At 36.6% G+C, this 21,033-nt stretch overlaps 4 long non-coding RNA genes across 4 annotated transcripts; 2 read left to right on the forward strand and 2 right to left on the reverse strand.

Annotated features, from left to right (window-relative positions):
* Positions 1-3,590: 3,590 nt before the first annotated feature.
* Positions 3,591-5,692, forward strand: LOC134669708 (uncharacterized). Its single transcript, XR_010098939.1, has 3 exons — positions 3,591-4,105; positions 4,573-4,701; positions 5,584-5,692. It is a non-coding gene; the product is annotated as an uncharacterized LOC134669708 (long non-coding RNA).
* On the reverse strand, positions 5,466-7,337 carry LOC134669706 (uncharacterized). The gene is made up of 3 exons (XR_010098937.1): positions 6,985-7,337; positions 6,655-6,887; positions 5,466-5,735 (listed from the first exon to the last, which is right to left on the reverse strand). It is a non-coding gene; the product is annotated as an uncharacterized LOC134669706 (long non-coding RNA).
* Positions 7,338-7,383: 46 nt separating this feature from the next.
* On the forward strand, positions 7,384-9,272 carry LOC134669705 (uncharacterized). The gene is made up of 3 exons (XR_010098936.1): positions 7,384-7,753; positions 7,851-8,083; positions 9,003-9,272. It is a non-coding gene; the product is annotated as an uncharacterized LOC134669705 (long non-coding RNA).
* Positions 9,046-11,139, reverse strand: LOC134669709 (uncharacterized). Its single transcript, XR_010098940.1, has 3 exons — positions 10,633-11,139; positions 10,037-10,165; positions 9,046-9,154 (listed from the first exon to the last, which is right to left on the reverse strand). It is a non-coding gene; the product is annotated as an uncharacterized LOC134669709 (long non-coding RNA).
* Positions 11,140-21,033: the final 9,894 nt, after the last annotated feature.

Here is a 21,033-nt window from a genome sequence, read left to right on the forward strand (position 1 = left end):
ATTTCTAACTTGTATTCATACATTTCTTCACGGTTAATTAATACGCTTTCCAGATGCGTTATGACTCGGTTCCTTCTGAACCCACTAAAGCTGTATAAATTTCACTCTGGCGGCTTCAACAGCCGTTGCTCCGCATTTAGCACATTTTCTATGTGCAATTGGGTAGGTAAAGTTTTTTGAAGATAGGCAAATTATATTTTTTCCCGATAGTATTCATTATAGCGATCACGGAAATGCAGCTCTTTTATTTTTATATCATTTTATTGATTAAATATAATTTTTTAAATGATCGATATGACGTTTGTGAGGTGAAATGGCAGATTCCAGTAATTAATTCCTTGGCGCGTAGTAAATGGGACGGGATAGAAAAAAAAACGATGTCAACTGTCAGTGTCACTTAGCTCTCATTCCCGAAAAATAACGGACAAGCCTCATGTTACCTTCCGAATTGCTATTAATGTTATCATTGAGATTTTCGGCGACCTCAGCACGACCCACGGACTTCTGATTCCCCACGACATCTGCGCGTATTTGGACAAAGATTGAATTTACTTTCGATAACTTGGCACTGCATAAATTACTGGACAACGTTTTCTTCCCCACCCCTACACGACGGCCCCTACGCTGACCCTTGGACAGAGTTTTGCAAGAAAAATAAGCGAGTTCATACGAGATTGCGAGCAGATTCTACAAATTTGAAATTATTATCATAACAGTGATAGGCACAATGCCGTTGAATTAGAGGAGCAATGGCCGTACAGGAGTACGTATCCGTGAAATACATAGGTACATAAAACTTTCTTCACTTGTGTTTTGATTTTTATTATTAAATTGCCATGAGCTGTTAAGTTCGTAAACAAGAAATCGGTCTAATTTTTTCTAACAATTTCAACCATCTGTTAGTTTTGTGTGGTTATCCTCATTTTATGAATGTTGTTCTTATTTTCAGGTGGATGTAAACATTCATTGGCGGTATTATACTGATGGCTAATTAGAACCATTGAGCCATGACATACTTCCTTGCAGTGTTATTCGGCTAAGCCTCTCCGAGCATCCTGTGAATCTGAAGGATATAATTATTTCCATAAAAAAGAGCAATCGAATTAGGACCAAGATATCCCGAGAATCTAAAGACATTTTATAAAAAATGCAATAAAATGAAAATGGGAGACTCTCTTATTTTAACAATGTTACAAGATCATGACAATGTTATGGTCTATACTTATTAAAATTTTAAAACCAACATGTCTTTATCTTTGACTTGAAAATGTACAAATGATTTGGGTTAAGTTTTATGAAATGCAACTTATGCTAAAAATCTATTATTATGATAAAAATTATTATATGTCAAATTATCGTGAACTCGATGTTGCTTAAGGCGTATCCAGATTAGTCAATTTTTCGCCAATCTGATTAAATTGCCCGATCGAATCGGGACGTATGGACGCAAACGCCAATTTAGCTCGCCGAATTCAACCGCCGATAATGACCAATAAAATGAGGTGCGGACACAAGAACACCAATTTGTGAGGCTAGTATTTTCGTTATGGGGCATTTTTTCAACTTAAATGGGTCTAATATCACCATAAATCTAAAATTGGAGATTGACGCCAATTTCATTTCTGATCAGATCGACCGATTTGATCAGTCCCGTCTGGATACCGCTTTAGCACCGCGAAAGGGCGCTGCGCGGTGCGCGCGGATTGACGCATGCGCGTACCGTATGCTTTGTATCTATGGTAATATAATTTTAAAAAATATGCAAATAAAAGGCGGCAAAGTTTATTCGTTGTGCAATACTCAATAAGTTACCGCTTGTTATTTTAATACTCGTAATAAACAAAATGAGTTCAAGTGACGAAAACGACCTGGAATAGACGGCATGCACCGCCTCATTTGAAAGCAGAAGCAAACTTAATAATGAATAACTAGCTTCCTGCTAAGTCCTGGGACAAATACAACAGGACTTACGACATGCTCATGCTGTGGAGGGACACAAGAAGGACAGCCAAAACGCAAGAAACACCTACTCTGAATGTGGTTTTTAGCGTATTTCTGTGACCAAGTGAAAACTAAAAAGCCATCTACATTTAATATAAACTAAGAATATGCGTTGTTTTTTTAATTGTATTCGCGTCACTTTACCCCTATTAAATACGCTTTACTAAATTGAATTTGTTTTATTTCCTCACATACTTTGAGAATAGTGCTTACTAAGTATACCTCAATGGAAGCAAAAATGTAGTATTTTTGCGAGTTGATACACTTGCTACTTGTGTATAGTGGCAAATGTATTAAACCCGCAATCAACACTAATCAATATGTAAACAGGCCCCAACGTGAAGCACATTTACCCTACAGACATACTAATCCATATTGACCATATTTGAACCGCTCAACTCTCTTCAAGGGCACGCCACACAGCGTGATTCTATATACTGTTGTAATGTTAATGCTTAAGGATAATAATTTGTGGATTTTAAAATAAAACGAAACGAAATTTACTGGATTTATATTATATTATTTTGGATTTATTTTATTTTTATTTTATTTTATTTTGTAAGGAGTACCAACAGCTGCAAAAACATTATATAGATTTAGGTAACAATACAAAGCCAATTACAGGTACTCACAGATAGAAGAATTTATATTATAAGTTTTCTAAAGTACAGTCGCCATCAGATATATTGGTGCAGCTAGGTTGCTCATAAATATCTGAACACGCCTCTATTATCAGGGCGTGCGTGTTCAGATATTGTGAACACCTTGCCGAGCCCATATATAATAGCCAATAACGACCTAGTTATAAGACTATTACAATCTTAATCATTATGTATGTATAATACAACAATCACGTTTATATAGTCCTCACAAACGTATAAGTTACCATTTTGGCCAATATATCTTCAAAGCTTGGCACCGAATCGCTGTTAAAGACTTTGGTGTGCTCAAATACGCTGAATTTGGAAAGTAACGTATCTGTACTTCCTACAAGACGGTACGACGCACTTTGAGTTCATCTCTGTAATATTATATTTCCATTCGAACGTTTCCGGGATCGTCTCCATCTATTGTGTTGATACTGAGATCCAAAATGACTCGTGTAGCAGTCCAAGAGTCGTGGTGGAGGCGTTAATGAAAATGTTCTCCAAGAAGCAGTGCCAAGTAGTCGAAAGCAATCGTTATCATTATCAAAATATCCGTGTTGATCGTGCTAGGGACGTTAAAAATACTTATTCTAGAAATCACACCGACATCCAATTACAAGAAAACACAAATGTTTCGTCCGACCATTATTTTCCAATTATTTGCAAGTTATTTTCCAAGAATGACACTGACAGTTGACATCGATTTTTTTTCTATCTCATCCCATTTACTACGCGCCAAGGAATTAATTACTGGAATCTGCCATTTCACCTCACAAACGTCATATCGATCATTTAAAAAATTATATTTAATCAATAAAATGATATAAAAATAAAAGAGCTGCATTTCCGTGATCGCTATAATGAATACTATCGGGAAAAAATATAATTTGCCTATCTTCAAAAAACTTTACCTACCCAATTGTGCATTGCTGTAATCTATGTAGGTACAGACTTACAGCCGTATTCATAAACAGTTAGAGCATTGATCATCAGTTGCTGATAACCGGATGTCACAAAACGTGATTCATAAACACTTTTTAGCGCTAAACAGTTGATCATCTCTTTATTAAATCCTCGGAAAGTTACAGAGCCGAGGACCCTTCTTTATCTGTTTATTATCTGCTATTTTACAAGATGGCGGTCACGAAACAGCTGATTTTGGCAAGAGTGACAAGAGCAAGAGCAAATAGTACGTTTTGGTTAAAATCCCAAATGTGAATGGAAAACAACTTTAATATGTGCAATTACGTATTACATACCTGGATATAGTGCGAAAATGGCGCGAAACCTAAATATCCCGCTTTTTATAAGTTGTTTATGTGATTTTGTGTATGGTGATTTTCGTTTAACCAAAATATCGAAGAAGGCAACAGAATTCTATGATCGCGTAGTCGGAAAAATGCATCATAAACGGAGCGAGTTCCTCCCTCACAGCTATTAGGCGTTTGGAGAAATAGGTAAACCGCCAGATTCACTTAAATCTATGCGGGCCAGCTTCATTGCTCGCCATACAATCGCATTTTCGAAACCAAGTTTGGCTTGGCTTAAAAATATTTGGAGGAGTCGCCATCGTCGGACACGGCGAGGACTTACTTATATTTGTGCGTAAACCCTTTAGTTATTCATTATTACCACTTGCCAGAAACGTTGTTTTTAATTTAAGATCAGGGTGTTCGCATTTCGCAAACTTAAATTTAATTGCATTTCTTGCGCACATTATACCTACCTATATAATATTATAGACCCTGTAAGAGTACATCAATCTCGTTCATAGTTTGCAATTGAATAACTAACCATTATACCTAATGAGATTATAATATTTACCATAAGTTAACTTGTTTTATAGACATATTTAACCGACTGTGTTTAATAAAAAATATCACAGGTAAGTAGGCACTACTTAAAAGTATCAACTTATTTACAGGTAAAAGAAGTGTGCACTCTTGTCAGTCTGGTAAAGTGATGAAAAATCTGAAAAAGTCACGGGTATATGCAGTCATTGCATAGGCAGTTTGCTCAATATTGGCTTTGAGCATAACAATTTGGCCTCCAGGTAAAAATATTGCAAGCTGAACTTTATAGAATGAAAGTTTCATTTATGTCAACTAATTATTCAGTATAGTCATCCAGGTTGGATTCTATACCTACCTGTTCTTGACGCTAAGGTTTCCAGTGCTCCCAAAAATGCACTGTCGGCTATTTGTAACTCCGCTAGTTGCCTGTAGGCTGCAGTGCTTAATATCAGATGGGCAGCACTAAACTTGTCCTTGTCATTGTCTGGTATTCAAAAATACCTTTTAATTTTATTCTACATAAGAACCATTAATTACCAATATTATTTTTGAACTTCTTTGAACTAGGTACATAGCATGAACTTACCTATGAATATCTACTTTACTTTATATAAATTGTACACTTTCATCAGAACAATATTGCAAACACATGAATATCATAAATATGTGCAAAATAGGGTCCTACTTTCCTTTTTAGAACTCTCAAAATGATTTGCTATTATGGTATTTATATGAAAATTTATTTTCTAATAATAATCTGGTGCTTTATTTTATACATGGTATGGTGTGACATAATTTATTTTAAGTACAGGAAACATCCCTATTAGACTGCTAGATACATTTAAGATTTTATTGCATTGTAATTAGAAAAATGGAATTTTGAGTATTTCAATATGGGTACAGTCGCCTGCAATAATATGTTACTCTTCGAAGGCTGCAAAAATGTGCAATGCTCTTATGGGCCTTTGTTGTGTAACATATTATTGCAGGTGACTGTACATCATTAATAAAAATTGTACAAACCTTAACAAGTCAAAAAATATATTTAATTAGTAAAATAAAACACCAATTAAATTAGAACAATTTTATTACTTCAACCTAAATCAAGCTAGGTTTTCATTTTGATGTTTTTTTTCTTTTAGGTTCCTTGCTGATTTCCTGCTGGGACTTGCAGTGTACGGAGTCAGTTACACTTCTCTGACCAATATTCACAGCTGTTCACAGGCCACAGCTTTTCTTCCAAAGCCTGGAGTTATTCAACAATAACAGTGGCTAATGATGGTACTTTCAGGATCTGAAAAGATGCAATAATTTGAATAAAAGTATTTTTGTATTCAACAATTTTCTTTAATTTTTAGCTTATGATATAATGGATGTACTTAAGTTAGGGTCACATGATTCAATATAGTTATGGTAACTAAGTATCATTTTAAGCTATAGACAGAGATCAATATGACTTCATTTATTATTCATTACCTATTAGGTACTATAATATGATATCATTGTACATTGACCTTGCAAACTCTCTGGAATAGATGTCCAAACTGTCTGATGAGATATAGATTAGCCAACTTAATTATAACCAACTGTACGCAGAAAACATCTTATTTTTAATCAGCAGGTACACAGTATCTATACACACACCTGTACACTGGTATTTAAATACTGCCTAATTTGTGAACCATCCTTCCTCGTAGTAAGTAGGTTGGCTAGGTGATAGAGTATAATAACCATCGCATTGTTCCATGCATAAAATAAATACCATTACAAAATTATTACTAATGACACGATGACAAGAAGTAAACTCGCGACACAACGGCTTGTTACAATAAAACATCACTTGTACATATAATTATCATTTGGTTCCATTGTATGGTTAAGAAATATAATACCTATAATAGGTAGGTACCTATGCATAATTTTAAACAAATACACCAAGCTCCACAAAGCACGGATAAATTTACCAAATTTATAAGTGTTATAACCTTTAAATAATGTCAAAGCCGTCAATGCAAGTGTCAATCTTAACATGTTCAGATACTACATTTTATGTTACGTACCTATGTCTATAATATATTATAAATAGATGGTCATGCCCAAAATTTGAACTGTACCTAGAGTTATCATCAAAATCGCTGCAGACTTTTCTTTGTCTAACTCTAAACACTGCAGGTATGTAAGGTAAACAAGAAAGTATAGGACATTGTTCATACCTGATTTAGTGAGTCTGAATGGACTTCGTTTTGTTGACCCGTTGTGAATTTCTGCCGCAACCAGAATAAATTAGTGTGAACTCATGAACCATTATTCAATGGTTCTTCTTGCGGAGGCGAGTGCGGTCTGGTACGGTATCTGGCATCGACTTCTTCTCTTCGCTAATTATGCACTTCTCGGTTAGTTTGAAAGAACCCCACTTCTTTCGACTCCATTCCACATAATATTGAAACTAAAAGCAATAAGATATAGGTATATCAACATTGCAGTGAACTCATATTATTACTTGTTGCTGTATAAGATACTTGTCTGTAAACGTAGTTACTCACCAAGTTTTATAAAATTTCCGGCCATGCAGCAATCTTTAATTATTTTTGTGGCACAGAAGCTATTTTAATAAGAGATAATTCCGAAAATTAGTCAAAATAGTAAATCAACTTCTTCATGATATTACGATTGGCCGCTAGTGCTGCTGTCAAACTTTTTTTTTAATTTAATGTTCAGCCATATTTTAGTCTATGATGCGCCAAGATGCCAACATAACGCGTCTAATCTGCTTATTAGTTAAGAAGCCCCTAATAAACGTTTATAAATCATGGTTCTTATCAACGGCTTATTAAGCCTAAACAGCGGATTAGCTAATAAGCTGATCATTCCTCATTTAAGGATTTTTTATGAATACGGCTGTAAATCTTTAAATAATAAATACAACGTAGCGGTACAACCACTTAAGACTGTAACAGCCGTATTCATAAAAAATCCTTAAATGAGGAATGATCAGCTTATTAGCTAATCCGCTGTTTAGGCTTAATAAGCCGTTGATAAGAACCATGATTTATAAACGTTTATTAGGGGCTTCTTAACTAATAAGCAGATTAGACGCGTTATGTTGGCATCTTGGCGCATCATAGACTAAAATATGGCTGAACATTAAATTAAAAAAAAAGTTTGACAGCAGCACTAGCGGCCAATCGTAATATCATGAAGAAGTTGATTTACTATTTTGACTAATTTTCGGAATTATCTCTTATTAAAATAGCTTCTGTGCCACAAAAATAATTAAAGATTGCTGCATGGCCGGAAATTTTATAAAACTTGGTGAGTAACTACGTTTACAGACAAGTATCTTATACAGCAACAAGTAATAATATGAGTTCACTGCAATGTTGATATACCTATATCTTATTGCTTTTAGTTTCAATATTATGTGGAATGGAGTCGAAAGAAGTGGGGTTCTTTCAAACTAACCGAGAAGTGCATAATTAGCGAAGAGAAGAAGTCGATGCCAGATACCGTACCAGACCGCACTCGCCTCCGCAAGAAGAACCATTGAATAATGGTTCATGAGTTCACACTAATTTATTCTGGTTGCGGCAGAAATTCACAACGGGTCAACAAAACGAAGTCCATTCAGACTCACTAAATCAGGTATGAACAATGTCCTATACTTTCTTGTTTACCTTACATACCTGCAGTGTTTAGAGTTAGACAAAGAAAAGTCTGCAGCGATTTTGATGATAACTCTAGGTACAGTTCAAATTTTGGGCATGACCATCTATTTATAATATATTATAGACATAGGTACGTAACATAAAATGTAGTATCTGAACATGTTAAGATTGACACTTGCATTGACGGCTTTGACATTATTTAAAGGTTATAACACTTATAAATTTGGTAAATTTATCCGTGCTTTGTGGAGCTTGGTGTATTTGTTTAAAATTATGCATAGGTACCTACCTATTATAGGTATTATATTTCTTAACCATACAATGGAACCAAATGATAATTATATGTACAAGTGATGTTTTATTGTAACAAGCCGTTGTGTCGCGAGTTTACTTCTTGTCATCGTGTCATTAGTAATAATTTTGTAATGGTATTTATTTTATGCATGGAACAATGCGATGGTTATTATACTCTATCACCTAGCCAACCTACTTACTACGAGGAAGGATGGTTCACAAATTAGGCAGTATTTAAATACCAGTGTACAGGTGTGTGTATAGATACTGTGTACCTGCTGATTAAAAATAAGATGTTTTCTGCGTACAGTTGGTTATAATTAAGTTGGCTAATCTATATCTCATCAGACAGTTTGGACATCTATTCCAGAGAGTTTGCAAGGTCAATGTACAATGATATCATATTATAGTACCTAATAGGTAATGAATAATAAATGAAGTCATATTGATCTCTGTCTATAGCTTAAAATGATACTTAGTTACCATAACTATATTGAATCATGTGACCCTAACTTAAGTACATCCATTATATCATAAGCTAAAAATTAAAGAAAATTGTTGAATACAAAAATACTTTTATTCAAATTATTGCATCTTTTCAGATCCTGAAAGTACCATCATTAGCCACTGTTATTGTTGAATAACTCCAGGCTTTGGAAGAAAAGCTGTGGCCTGTGAACAGCTGTGAATATTGGTCAGAGAAGTGTAACTGACTCCGTACACTGCAAGTCCCAGCAGGAAATCAGCAAGGAACCTAAAAGAAAAAAAACATCAAAATGAAAACCTAGCTTGATTTAGGTTGAAGTAATAAAATTGTTCTAATTTAATTGGTGTTTTATTTTACTAATTAAATATATTTTTTGACTTGTTAAGGTTTGTACAATTTTTATTAATGATGTACAGTCACCTGCAATAATATGTTACACAACAAAGGCCCATAAGAGCATTGCACATTTTTGCAGCCTTCGAAGAGTAACATATTATTGCAGGCGACTGTACCCATATTGAAATACTCAAAATTCCATTTTTCTAATTACAATGCAATAAAATCTTAAATGTATCTAGCAGTCTAATAGGGATGTTTCCTGTACTTAAAATAAATTATGTCACACCATACCATGTATAAAATAAAGCACCAGATTATTATTAGAAAATAAATTTTCATATAAATACCATAATAGCAAATCATTTTGAGAGTTCTAAAAAGGAAAGTAGGACCCTATTTTGCACATATTTATGATATTCATGTGTTTGCAATATTGTTCTGATGAAAGTGTACAATTTATATAAAGTAAAGTAGATATTCATAGGTAAGTTCATGCTATGTACCTAGTTCAAAGAAGTTCAAAAATAATATTGGTAATTAATGGTTCTTATGTAGAATAAAATTAAAAGGTATTTTTGAATACCAGACAATGACAAGGACAAGTTTAGTGCTGCCCATCTGATATTAAGCACTGCAGCCTACAGGCAACTAGCGGAGTTACAAATAGCCGACAGTGCATTTTTGGGAGCACTGGAAACCTTAGCGTCAAGAACAGGTAGGTATAGAATCCAACCTGGATGACTATACTGAATAATTAGTTGACATAAATGAAACTTTCATTCTATAAAGTTCAGCTTGCAATATTTTTACCTGGAGGCCAAATTGTTATGCTCAAAGCCAATATTGAGCAAACTGCCTATGCAATGACTGCATATACCCGTGACTTTTTCAGATTTTTCATCACTTTACCAGACTGACAAGAGTGCACACTTCTTTTACCTGTAAATAAGTTGATACTTTTAAGTAGTGCCTACTTACCTGTGATATTTTTTATTAAACACAGTCGGTTAAATATGTCTATAAAACAAGTTAACTTATGGTAAATATTATAATCTCATTAGGTATAATGGTTAGTTATTCAATTGCAAACTATGAACGAGATTGATGTACTCTTACAGGGTCTATAATATTATATAGGTAGGTATAATGTGCGCAAGAAATGCAATTAAATTTAAGTTTGCGAAATGCGAACACCCTGATCTTAAATTAAAAACAACGTTTCTGGCAAGTGGTAATAATGAATAACTAAAGGGTTTACGCACAAATATAAGTAAGTCCTCGCCGTGTCCGACGATGGCGACTCCTCCAAATATTTTTAAGCCAAGCCAAACTTGGTTTCGAAAATGCGATTGTATGGCGAGCAATGAAGCTGGCCCGCATAGATTTAAGTGAATCTGGCGGTTTACCTATTTCTCCAAACGCCTAATAGCTGTGAGGGAGGAACTCGCTCCGTTTATGATGCATTTTTCCGACTACGCGATCATAGAATTCTGTTGCCTTCTTCGATATTTTGGTTAAACGAAAATCACCATACACAAAATCACATAAACAACTTATAAAAAGCGGGATATTTAGGTTTCGCGCCATTTTCGCACTATATCCAGGTATGTAATACGTAATTGCACATATTAAAGTTGTTTTCCATTCACATTTGGGATTTTAACCAAAACGTACTATTTGCTCTTGCTCTTGTCACTCTTGCCAAAATCAGCTGTTTCGTGACCGCCATCTTGTAAAATAGCAGATAATAAACAGATAAAGAAGGGTCCTCGGCTCTGTAACTTTCCGAGGATTTAATAAAGAGATGATCAACTGTTTAGCGCTAAAAAGTGTTTATGAATCACGTTTTGTGACATCCGGTTATCAGCAACTGATGATCAATGCTCTAACTGTTTATGAATACGGCTGTTAATAAATAAAATGTTCGTTATGAACTTTAACCACAGCAGTTGGACAGAGTCATTGACAAATATATTTTTTTATCATGGTGGGTAGACGTACCTACCCTCCATATATTTTATGAACATTGATAAAGACATTTTGGAAGCAAATATTCATTATGAAACTTAATCGCGTGTAATTAAGTTTTAAGCGTTTTAAGTCCCGTTTTATGATTAATTATGTATAAAATTCGTGATAATTTAAATCAGAGTTGGGAGCAATGTTGCTGTAGAAAAATGGTTTTATTTTTATTAATCGCAACTTTTTCTCAGAGGCCAACGCACACATAGAAGCTTCAGGCGCACACATGCGCAATTATTTGGGGACATAACTTTCTTAGGAAGTGAACAGGCCTTGAGTTAGACTCGCTATTTTGTGCGGAATGAAGATTTATGTATAACGAAAGCGAGAAAAAGTATCTACTCATGTGGTAGTTATTTTTTTGACAGAAGCGAAGCGAAGGTCTACGTTTTGACTCGGGCATTTTGCTTTTGTATGTCCGGATGTTCTCCTCTACAGATCGCAATTCTTAACCGATTCTCGTGAAATTTGTAACCGAATTCTATGAACCAATAAAAAAAATTTGTCGAGCCATTTTTTGAAAATTTTTCTAAATGGAAAAGTTGTGATAGCTCACGCTTAAACAAATAGTTGTATCGGTATCATGAGAATGTATTCTTTTTAAGACATGTTTACAGATTAAATGGCCAAAAATTCAGAAATTTTATATCGCTGGTTTTGGAGGTAGATATTTATTTTTTACTTGAAAATGAGTAGCTAAAATTCGTCACCTCATGTAAGAACTATCATGGTGTATTTTGCAAACGTTCGCTTTTTTTGTTTGCACGGAAGGTCTGGGTTCGATCCCCAGTAATTATATGCTGGGATATAACTTTTCGTATTTTTTTACACTTAAATTTCATATCAATTGTTTTTTTTATTTAATTTACTCAGTTTTAAGCTCTGCTCGCGAGGTCTACAGCTCACAGAGCCACTAGTCTTAGTTTCGTTCACTGGAGAAAAATACCCCCTCCCCCAACGTGATCTGTCGTGATTTTTTGTGCCCTCCTCCCCACCTAGCGATCCTCGTGTGATTTGTGCACAAGCCCTTTTGGCAAGCAATCGCGCTAGACCCGTGATTGTGATGGATAGTTGGTAGTGGCGCCCCCTACACAGAGCTTGAGATTATTGTTTGATTGAAATAAGTAGGTACCTACATTGCAAAACCGGCCAAGTGCGAGTCGGATTCGCGTTCCAAGGGTTCCGTACATAACCCAATTTTTAACAATGTATTTTTATTAACAAGCTTTTATTAGGTCGACCTATATGTAACTATGTAATGGAATCTAAGGTAACTAATTTAACCATCTTCCAAGGATCGTAGCGTCATGAAAATTGGCAGCTGTATGTAGTTCGGATGACAATACAATAATATGGTACTGTCGAACTGATCTGAGATGGAGACAGGAGGTGGCCATAGGAACTCTCGACCTGTATGTAACTATGTAATGGAATCTAAGGTAACTAATTTAACTATCTTCCAAGGATCGTAGCGTCATGAAAATTGGTAGCTGTATGTAGTTCTGATGACAATACAATAATATGGTACTGTCGAACTGATCTGATGATGGAGACAGGAAGTGGCCATAGGAACTCTGTGATGAAACAACGCAACCTAATTGTGTTAGGAGTTTTTAGCCCTAAACTTGGCAGTGTGCATTCTTATGCACGTTACACTTTTTAAAAATCTACGCAAAAAGTAAACAGCTTCATATTATTTTTTGACGCATATTTTTCCACTTGATACTATACCTAATTGGTAAAAAAATGTTTTATGTCGCTGGCATATCGGATTTTGAGTGTAGCACGCAAAATGTCAGGCCGCGAAGCTGCGTCTACGCATCGTATGGGAAAAGTGGTACTTTTTAATGATTTCCTTTTAGATTTGGGTCTATTTATGATTGTTACATATAAAGTGAATATATATTCTATACAATAACGTATTTTTATTAGTCATTGCATTGTTGTTATAGATAGCATGAACTCGTTTTATCGTATGTATCTACAAATGCACACCGCCAGCTTCTCTACTAAAAACATGCTTTTTTAAATGTATCTTTAAAGATACATTGCCAGGTTAAGGTTCCAGAATGTTCATTGTCTTTCTAAGAAATTATTGGGATTTTAGGACAAATTACGACATTCTATTATTAAAAGTATTTAAGTATATCCTTCAAGTGTCATAAATATTACAGATAAGGCTACAGCAACAAAATAGAGCTCGCTATCGGGTTCCTCTTATTCCTCAACTCGGAGTCAGATCAGAAATAGACAGCAGCAGTTGCCTCCATCTTTACCATCTTATCTAGAGAACCTAGACTTGTCATCAGACAGCGATCATGAAACAACAGATAGCGACCTCGTCCCAGCGACCACTGCTAGCCATGACCAGCATGCCACCAGGTAACATTGCTAGAACATTCAGAATGAGTCTCCAACTACAAGACAAACAGTAAGCCTCTCTGAACAAGCAAATTCGAATGCTCCGACATCATCCCATAATCCTATACCATCGCTATTTTCAGGTTTATCAATCTTACATCCTACTCTTCAGCTTCATTGCTTGCAGTAGCTACTCGATAAAAAAAACTATAACCGTGACTAAAAAGAAGCCAGTCCAATCAAAACCTCTCACACTATATTGGAAATGTAGCGATTTACGGGAATTGGGCTAGTCAAAATTGAGTAGAAGTTTTCGAAAGGCCAGTAGTCACAGATAATGTGTAAAAAACTGGTCAAGTGCGAGTCGGACTCGCGTTTCAAGGGTTCCGTACATCACATCACACAATTTTCAAAAAATTGTTTTGGACGTGTAACGTGACGTGAGTGAAACGTCTTGAAAAACCCGAACGGGTCAATCAAAAGGGTCGATCAACTTTTTTATGTCATATCGTGTCCCAACGATATAAAAATGCAAATCTTACAAATCGTAACAGTTTTTAAATTTATCTGGTATATTATAGTAAATTAACCAAATAATCATTCAAACTAGAACTTAAAAACTGAAAGAATTATTTTTAAATATAGTTTTTTTTTGGTGACCCAGGAGATAATTTTAGACTCCCATACAAAAAAAGCATGTCCCAATCGCATGTCGGCTTCGGTTTTTACTTAACAGTGTAAAAAATGTACTCCACCATATTCACTACTAACGCTTAATTAAAAAGGTATTGTACATCTAATTTACAAATTCGATCTTTATAGATCCTTCTTAGCTCTAATATGGTCTAACAATATACTTTTTTGACATATTTTTGTGGATAATAAGTAAAATTATTGATTTGACTTTAAATGTCTTCTGGGTCACCGTTCCCCCGGGTCACTTTTCTGGTGACCCAAGAGACTGTGATGGTGACTCAGGAGACTTTATCAATACGTTTTGATAAATTTGCTTCTTTTCATGGATATATTAACTTTTTAATAGAAATTAGTAATAAATTATTACTATGTCTCTCTGAGACACTGACTATGAAGAGACTATTGAGCGAAATCAAGGCTCCGAAGTGTTCGCAAAGGACAAGTCTATTGGGTAAAGCCAGCTGACAAAGCTGAAACAGGAAGATGGCAGCATAACGTCGAGCAGAGCGGAGGTTTTAGGCGAGATCGAGAGGTTCTATGGACAGTTATACACTTCGATCGCAAAGACCGATGACAGCTTGGTAGGAGATCCAAGAGCCAAGCTGTCCCGACATTATACCGAAGATATCTCGGACATCAGTCTGTACGAGATTAGGATGGCCCTGAAGCAGCTTAAGAACAACAAGGCGCCGGGCAAAGACGGAATCACTTCAGAGCTTCTGAGAGCGGGTGGAACACCGGTACTTAAAGTCCTCCAGAAGCTCTTTAATTCCGTCTTGTCCGAGGGCATAACGCCTGACCATAGACCACATCCATACGCTGCGGCAAGTTATACAGAAGACCGAAGAGTATTACTTGCCATTATGCTTAGCGTTTGTGAACTATGAGAAAGACTTCGATTCGGTGCAAACATGGGCGGTGCTTGAGTCTCTTCAGCGATGCCATATTGACTATCGGTACATCGAAGTGTTGAAGTGTTTGTATAGTAACGCCACCATGGTCCGAGTACAGGAGCAGAGCACGAGGGCGATTCCATTGGGAAGAGGCGTAAAGCAGGGAGACGTTATCTCTCCGAAACTGTTTACTGCCGTAATGGAAGACGCCTTCAAGCTCCTGGAATGGGAAGGACTTGGCATCAACATCAACGGCGAATACATCACTCACCTTCGGTTTGCCGACGATATCGTAGTCATGGCAAAGTCGATGGAGGAACTCAGCATGATGCTCGATGACCTCAACCGAGTTTAACAACGGGTGGGCTTGAAAATGAACATGGACAAGACGAAACTTATGTCAAATGCCAATGTTGGGCCCATCCCAGTCTCTGTTGGGAACTCGGTACTCGAAGTTGTTGACTCGTACATCTACCTAGGACAAGTAGTCCAATTGGGTAGGTCCAACTTCGAGAAAGAGGTCAACCGCCGAATCCAACTCAGTTGGGCAGCGTTCGGGAAACTACGTAATGTCTTTTCGTCCGACATAACTCAGTACCTCAAGACAAAAGTTTTTAATCAATGTGTGTTACCAGTGATGACTTACGGTTCCGAAACGTGGTCTTTCACTATCGGCCTCATCTCAAAACTCAAAGTCGCTCAACGAGCTATGGAGAGGGCTATGCTCGGAGTTTCTCTACGTGATCGAATCAGAAATGAGGAGATCCGTAGACGAACTAAAGTCACCGACATAGCCCACCGGATTAGCAAGCTGAAGTGGCAATGGGCAGGCCACATTGCACGCAGAGAAGATGGCCGATGGGGTCGGAAAGTTCTCGAGTGGAGACCACGGACTAGCAAGCGTAGCGTAGGACGTCCACCCACAAGACGGACAGACGACCTTGTTAAGGTCGCCGGAAGACGCTGGATGCGGGTCGCTTCCAACCGGCACGTGGACAGTGGAGCAGTGGACGTCTTATGGCTGAGATGATGATGATGATGATGTCTCTTTGCTTATGAGCGGAAGTGGTCTAAAAACTTTGTGCAGACGCAGGTGCGTGAATTTGAAGCCAGGCGACGCACAGAGCTCGACGTTAAGCGTGACGAGCTAAAGGCCAGACCACCTGTGGCCATCACGTACAATTATATCGGAGGGGTGCTGACCTGCAGCGAATGTGGCTGCACATTTGCTGCAAAGATTGGCTACGTCAGTCACCTGAGAGCACACCAGCGACGCTCTCAGCTGTAGCATAGCAGTCGCTGTAGCCGAAAACGGCTAGGAGGAGATGATGATGATGATGATGATTTTTGAGCGTTTATGTTATTATTTATTCCTTTTGAAAACTGCGTATTTGAAATTTGGATGAGGCGAGCTTTTCTTTAGCCACTTTGGCTGTCACTATATTTTTGATGTTGATTGTACTGATTGCTGAGAATCATTTACTTTGATTTTTGTTTAATTGTTTTGATTTCTGAGTGTTTTTAGACTGATTAGACTTACTGATAAGTTAAAATGTGAAAACAGAATGACAAAATGTCTCTTGAGTCACTAAATTTGTCTCTGGAGGAACCAAAAATGTCTCTTGGATAACTAAATTTGTCTCTGGGAAAACTACGATGTCCAAAAAATTTTAGGCATGTTTTGCATTTTTCTGGAGAAGAGTGATTAATAAATGTTTTTAATTATATTTTTTTGATTATTTCGTAACATTAATATATTATTCCGATAGGTAGAATATGCATGGTTGCGGTATTTGAGTAATATAAAAACTTTTCGTACATTTTACGACATAAGTGACTCAGGAGACACTATTAGTTTTTTTTAGGAAAACCAAGAAGGGTCTCTTTAATTTTAAGTTAAAAGAAGCAAAGAGTTTATGCTCCTTTATATAATAGACGAATATGTATTTCGATTAAATGAAGTTTTATTTAATAAATCCCGGGTAACCCAGGGGACACGTTTTGAGACAGCACAACATATATAACACCAAAAGTTGTCAAAATAATAAAATTTGTGCGCGGCCCGTAATCGCATACAAAACTTTAAATGTTCTTGTACGCTAAATGTCTGAAAAATAATCATAATTAAAAAAGATTTATTTTTTCGAAAAAAATCTTTCTCCATGACATGAAAAAGTTGATCGACCCAAAAACCAAATGTAACATGAAGTTTTCTGGCGTGGTAGCTTATATCTCTACAACTCTGAAGATTAAATGCCGAACAATAGCACAAGTGTCCAAATGCGAAGACTGAAGACCGAGCTCCGCATAGAGCTGAAAACTCGGAGCGTCCGACGGGTCGTGCTTCCTACAACTTCCGAAAGTGTTATAAAAGCGAAGGCCGAAGAGAGATAATTCCTACAGGTTGGCCAAAAAATAAGTGCATTTCCGTAGCCAAGGAGGTTTTGAGATTATACTAAGCAACTTTTAGTACGAGTATGGGACCAACCCCGAAATCGCGAAAAAAAATGTATGCTCCTATAGAAAACGGACCAGCCAAAATGTATGAAACAGCCAATTTTGGGGTTGCACGTTGGCAACGGGAATACACTTTTTTTTTGGCCACCCTGTATAGTGCTTTTTAAAACACGTACATAACAATAGTAACCTAATCAATCGGTACTACAAGTACCATTGCGACTGTGTGCCAGATACAGCCTAGTCGCATTTTTTGTTTTCAGTCCGACTCACGCATGAAGCTAAAGGCACGTCTCTTCGGGACGCTTCGGGCCTTCGGCCTTATGCGGATATCGGCCTAGGGCCTTCCCAATAGCTGTCTACATCACGTTTCACTTTAACCATTGCGGCTGTGTCCCTAAAAAAACGTAACTGCATTTTTGTTCTTAAATCCGACTCACGCTTGACTCTAGATTTCTAATAGGTTTTCCTGTCATCTTTAGGTAAAGGATTATTTCGTCTATTTTTTTCAGAATTTTAGACCCAGGAGTTTCGGAGATAGAGGGGGGGGAATGGTCAATTTTTGTCTATTTTCTTGAATAACTTCTAAATTTTTTATTGTAAATTTATAAGAAAAATATATTTGAGATTCTTACAATGAGCTCTTTCGTTTGATATGTAACACGATATTGTTTTCAAAACTTTGTTTTTTAATTTTATCGTTTACCCCCCAAAAGTAGCCCCTATGTTTAAAATTCATTTGTTGACGTTACATATCCGTCTTTGGGTCACAGACTTCCATATGTGTACCAAATTTCAACTTAATTGGTTCGGTAGTTTCGGAGCAAATTGGCTGTGACAGACGGACAGACGGACAGACAGACGCACGAGTGATCCTATAAGGGTTCCGTTTTTTCCTTTTGAGGTACGAACCGATATGGCACTCATATTACTTTGATACTTAGTGTGGTGTTAAAAATGAGTGGTTCTACGGTTCAATGGAATCTACAAGATTCCATTTTCTTGCCAACACGTGACTTTGTGCCATAAAAATGCCGGCAGTTTATCGAAACATGTTACAGCGGCTACAAACAGGCCTAAACGTGTTCGCAAATGGTCGTAAAATGCAAATTCGGAAGGTCATTATCCAAAAGCCACGTATTTCGATTAATCATCCACAAATGTTACACAGACACATCACATAGGAATTCTGGTCCTGATTGTCTACTTATTGGGTTTTATAAATTCAATTTATTTTCTAACACCGCGCGAAAGAGAGAGACACCCTGTCACGTCGATAATGTCGACCATCATACTGCGTCTGCAGAGTTGTCACTTGGGTAATATGTAGCTAAGTACCAGATGTCTGGTAGCTATTTAGTTGAAAATCGCTTATGAGAGTGCTTCTTAAATGCTAAAATCCATTACGGGGTCATCCATTAATTACATCACACGTTTAGGGGGAGGGAGGGGTCAAGAAAATGTGACATATTGTGACATGGGGGAGGGGGGAGACACAAACATTGTGACGTCACTTTAACTTCATCAGTAACCGAAAATTTATTTAAATTATTTTATTCGCTGTACATTGAAATAACAAGTTTTTAAACCGGTAATCATTTTTATTCGTTTAATTTTCTTTCCTAAGCAGTTTTGGGTTATAAAATTACTAATATTTATATCGTCAAAAATATTTTGATAAAATATTAATAATACTTAGGTACTTACTTAATTCGATTTGGCGATTTCGTAGAAATAATTTGACGTCACACTAGGGGGGAGGGGTTTGCCAAATGTGACCAAGTGTGACAAGGAGGGGGGGGGGGGAGGGGTCAAAAAACCTAGAAATTCGTGTGACGTAATTAATGGATGACCCCTACAAACACAATATCAATCGTATGTTAAATTACGTAGGTAGGTAGGTACTTAATAACTATTTTAATATGTAATTAGTAATCACTTAATGAGTGGTAAGTTTTTTTTTTATCATGAGCGTTAAAATACACGATTACGTGATATCCTGCTTCGAAAGTCTAGACCACACGAGACACAGGGCCCGATTCGGATTTTGAAATCTTTTAGACATCACCAAGATACGATAACGATATGTTTAAGATCTAACCTGTCAAATTTGACATTTGCGCGATTCTGGAGATACTCTTGAACGATTTCCACAGGATATGACTTAGAGTCCTTAGAGATCTAATTCACATCTAATAGATATCTTACTCTATCTAACGTAAAAGTGACATTGGTTGCCCGATTTGCGCTGCAAAAGAGAACTAGTTGATATCTAAACTATAACGTATGGATCTAGTACGTGTCGTCTCTTGTGAATATCTTGAAGTTCGAATACGGCAGACAATAAAATCAATCTATTTCCAGTCGAGCGTATTGCGGGCTGTAGGTAACCGACCGACGATCTTGTATTTAAAATATGATAAATATAGAATATTTTCTATATGACATTTCCATATGAGATTTTTTTTTGTTTGATACTTTTGAGAGCGCGATTTTTCTGTAAGGGTTTTAGTTTTTGAACTTAATTTCAATTATTGAATTAATTTTGGGCTTAAACTTTCGTGACTATTTAGGTGTATAGTATTTATTTTATGCCGCCTAAACCGTACCTACTCTCTCCAGAAAATCAAAATATATCGGTTAGTACTTTCCGTTGACCTAGAATTATGAAATCCGGCAAGTAATATCGTCTTACACTAAAAATAGTAAAAATACAGGGAAAATCTGAAAACTATACATTTGTAGAAAAAAAAAAGTTTTACCTATTTCTACATTTTGTACGGAACTCTCAGTGGGCAAGTCCGACTCTCACTTGGCCGGTTTTATTTCCTTTTGAGGTACGGAATCCTAAAAAAGAGAATGTTTTATATTTTTATCGAGAGGAATTCATCAGAAGAAGCATACGGTATAGGTAGGTAGGTACAGTCAGCCACGAAAGTGGTCTACCACTTTTCGACTCTATCATCTGATTGATAGAGTCGAAAAGTGGTAGACCACTTTCTTGGCTGACCGTACGTAGGTACGTTACCGGTTAGTGTTACAGCCAGCCTCTATTCTATAGGTCTACCGTTTATCTGAGGTGGTCGGTAAGAAGTTATTTTGGCCATCTGAACTTGTTGGAGGCTTGGTTACATGAAACCGATTTATTATTATATTAAGTAAGTAAAAATTTAATGTATGTATAAACTAGTTTCAGTCCCAAAACTAGGGTCTGCTACTAGAAAAATCGCGCAACGACTTTACCGATCGCCAAAGATAAGTGGTAGAGCTATAGTTATTTTGTCCAGATAACTCGTTGGGCGCATTAGATATATACGCTGCGAAGCTGCGCCGGCGCGCGATCAGTACGACGCAACAGACCGACGCCGGCGCGCGTAT

The sequence above is a fragment of the Cydia fagiglandana genome, chromosome 12, assembly GCF_963556715.1.
Source record: "Cydia fagiglandana chromosome 12, ilCydFagi1.1, whole genome shotgun sequence".
NCBI classification, from domain to species: domain Eukaryota; kingdom Metazoa; phylum Arthropoda; class Insecta; order Lepidoptera; family Tortricidae; genus Cydia; species Cydia fagiglandana.